Source organism: Fundulus heteroclitus, chromosome 5 (assembly GCF_011125445.2).
Source record: "Fundulus heteroclitus isolate FHET01 chromosome 5, MU-UCD_Fhet_4.1, whole genome shotgun sequence".
Lineage (NCBI taxonomy): Eukaryota > Metazoa > Chordata > Actinopteri > Cyprinodontiformes > Fundulidae > Fundulus > Fundulus heteroclitus.
This window is the reverse complement of record NC_046365.1, coordinates 14,003,386-14,006,887: the sequence shown is the minus strand read 5'-3', so window position 1 is coordinate 14,006,887 and position 3,502 is coordinate 14,003,386.

The window sequence follows — 3,502 nt, the reverse complement described above, 5'->3', positions numbered from 1 at the left end:
AAACAATAAAATACATTGGCGTCAAGGGAGGATTTATAGGTATAAAGCCTCCCTTAGTAAAGCAAATTTGTTTGGTATCCCCATGGCAGCCAGTGCGTCATTCTGCTTGCTTCAAAGCTGGGCATGACGGTTTAAAAAAAAAATCAATGGTGAGAATAAAATCATAATACGCAAGAAAAGTGTGCGCTCTGTGAAGTATGTGTAGGTAACCTTGGAAAGAAACTGTTTTATTCCTCAAGAGATTCTGAATTGAAGTCAAGCTCATTCAAATATCTTTTGCTTTCAGACAGACTATATACACCAGTCTCTGCAAAAACATTACGAAACATTTAGACGTCTACTTTTCATGTTTAAACCAAATACGAATATGCATTTAGTTAAAGTGCCCCACTTTTGCCCAAAGGTCTATGAGCCATTTGGACATACTTTCATCTAAAAATGGGCGGCTTGTTGTGTATTCTTCATAAAAACCTAGCAACTAACGCAAGGCCCCCTCTTTTTGCTTCTGTGTTTGCAGGCGGAGTGGAGTTGGGCATCAATGCAACCGGACAGAAACTCAGACACTGGTTTGAGTGTCTCAAAAACAAAGGGAAGAAAGTGGAATACTGGCACACGCTCACGCAGCAGGGAGCCCCGAGCGGCGACAAGCCGGACTAGATTACCCAAGACATTCCCTCAGACAAAGGCACACCCACAAGCACAGATGCGTTTGTCTCACTTGAACGACGGCTGACAAGAATCCCACAACAACAGCGGCGGCGACCGGAACAAAGAGCAAAAGATGCAATAATTATACCGTTACGAATCTAAATTGTCATGTGTTGCCCCGCTAACCGAGGCACGACGTATTAGTATATACTCATACTAATCTCAGTGATGGTGACAAGGTATAATCTGAATCTATTTATTTTTCTAGGTGAAACAAAATTGTGATGACGTCCTCGTTGAAGTGTTGCCGTACCAAAACGTTGCATTGAAAATCGTGGCACAGACCTCTCCGGTTTGTGGAAATTCAACCCGTTACTCCAAACTTACAGCTAACGAAGGGATCAGAGGCTCACTCGGTCAAAGTGGCCAGCTATTTGTACACCCTTGTGACTTGTAATGTGGAAAATAGTTGCAGGAGTCTCTAACCTAAAAGTAGTTGCTGTCGACCCGATGCAAAGCAAGACACCATATGATTATACTGTAAAGCACAAGATGATCCATTCTGTGGATTTGTACCTTTATCTTTTTCAGTGTTACGTCTTTTTTGTTATTTGTGTGTTGCCGGTGGTGTTTTATCCACTATGTGTCAGGCAGTAATGTGTCAGCATTTTACGTGTGCGTGTATGTGTGTGTGTGTGTGTGTGTGTGTGTGTGTGGGGGGGGGAGTTTTGATACGAGTGCCTACATTTTCTGTACGTGCAAAACGAGTCTATCTGTATTCTCCTCACGGCCCATTCAGAATGTTTCCATTCGACTTCAGGAGCACTGAGGTGTGAAGAAATATTGACGAAAGGCAAGAGCGGTCCATTCGGCGGAGAGATCCTCTGTAACCACCTCAGGCCTCGGCGATGTGCGAACCCCTGGCTGCAGGATAATGACAAACAAAACTGTCAGCGGCGCGGGCCGGACAGCCTCCGAGCCTGGGAAAGAAAACACATTATCTTAATGGTCTTTTTCACTATTTATTTATTTATTTATTTATTTATTTTTAAATGAGACGCAGACGTTCTATTTTGCATTTGGATTGTATTGCTTGCACATTTTACGTTTTTTTTTTTTTACCGAACTACTGACGCAGACTTCAGCCAGATTGAAGACAATTTACCGTACGTCGGTGACTCCGGCTCTGCTCGGATAAAATACGCCGCTGATGCAACATTTTCTCTAAGCGAGGAAATGTTGACATTTTCAATTCATGAGAAGAGTCATCAGATCGGGACGGCTGGTTGATTTCTCGCAACAAAGCAGCCCGTACCCTAAGAGAACCATCTAACCGTCTGCTGCATGCTTTCCTGCTATAGACAACTGCCTGAATCTTAGATGCATCGATCCTCTCGGTTAGAGTCACGTCCCCCTGAAATCATCTGCACGGTTTGTTGAGGTGCAGATTTACAGCTTACGAGTCCTCTCTTGTGCTTTCTTCTCAAGTAGGCATGTGCCCGTTTTTTGATATCAAGGCCAACTGACACTTTCAAATTTTCTAAACCGCTGAGTTTTTCTGTGATACCGTTCGCATGGTTTGAAGTCCTTTTTTTTTTTTGTATAATGCAAGACAAAGTGCCGCTTTCACATCAGAAGCTCCTTTTGCCGTACGAAGCACAGCATGAGCCAGCTCTGGATGAAAGCTGGCTTTTAGTACAGAAAGACCACTTCCGCTTTCTGGAAAAGGTTTCTGGAGACACAGACTGTCAAGGCGTCCTGTTGAGGTAGTTCTGCTGAAAGTACACTGGGCAGCCTATTATATACCTATTATATACAGTGAAACCGTGGTACTGAATAGGAATTACCTTAAAAAAAAACTAAGACCCTGTCAGATTAACCTCCATATTTAGCTAAACGTTGATTTTGCTCTTGCATGTTCACCTCATGCTTACAAATGAAAAAAAAAAAATTTTTATTTAAAAGGGCAGAAAACATTTGTGGTTAACATGTGGACCAATCATTGGAGATTGATTAAAAGCAACGCCATACAGGCCAGCTTCGCATTACCACTGGCATTTTAATAATATAGCCATTTTGGCACATTCCTGCTTCTTTCTCTCTCTCTCTCTATACTATATATATCATACTTTGTCTCCACTCTGTGTTTATTAAACCCTAAATTTCCCCTAAATATATTGATTGTTGTGGGGGGAAAAGGGTTAACAAAACACAAAACAGAAGCTACCATTGTTCTGGTTTGGAGAATCTTCAGCCTTACACTACTTCAGCCATGCTCAGGATCTTCTTTGACATTTGATTTCAGTATCGTCTACGTTTTTTTGTCATCCGCTAGTGCAGCATCTGTCGTAAAACACTTTTTTTTTTTTTTTTTTTTACAAAATACCCCTAGTAGGGTTACTGAAGCCTCAGTTCCAAATTTCTGAGATGCTACAGAGCTTTTTGCACGTACGTCCCTACGCGCATGGAGTGTGGCTCTCTGAGAGATTCTGTGTTTTGGTCCCGTATAAAATGTGTCCCCTGGTAGTTATCTCTAAATAACTACCAGGATGTTAAATGCCTGCACCCGCTTCTGCCATGAAATCTTTTGGTCATGCAACAAAACGCCGTCAGTCAGAGGCCTTGGAGAGATTTCTAACTGATAATTGATCCAGCTGCTCATATCCTGTTGTGTCCTTCAACAACCTTGGGATCCCTCAGTGTTCGGTTATGTTCAACCTAAAAAATTAAAAAAGGGCTTGGGTATTATGAAGATTTAGGAGGCTTAACCAAATATTCAATTATCTTTAATAACTTCTGGAACCGGATTAGGCAAATCTGGCGGCTTTGTTGCGTACCTTCTCTATGCACATTT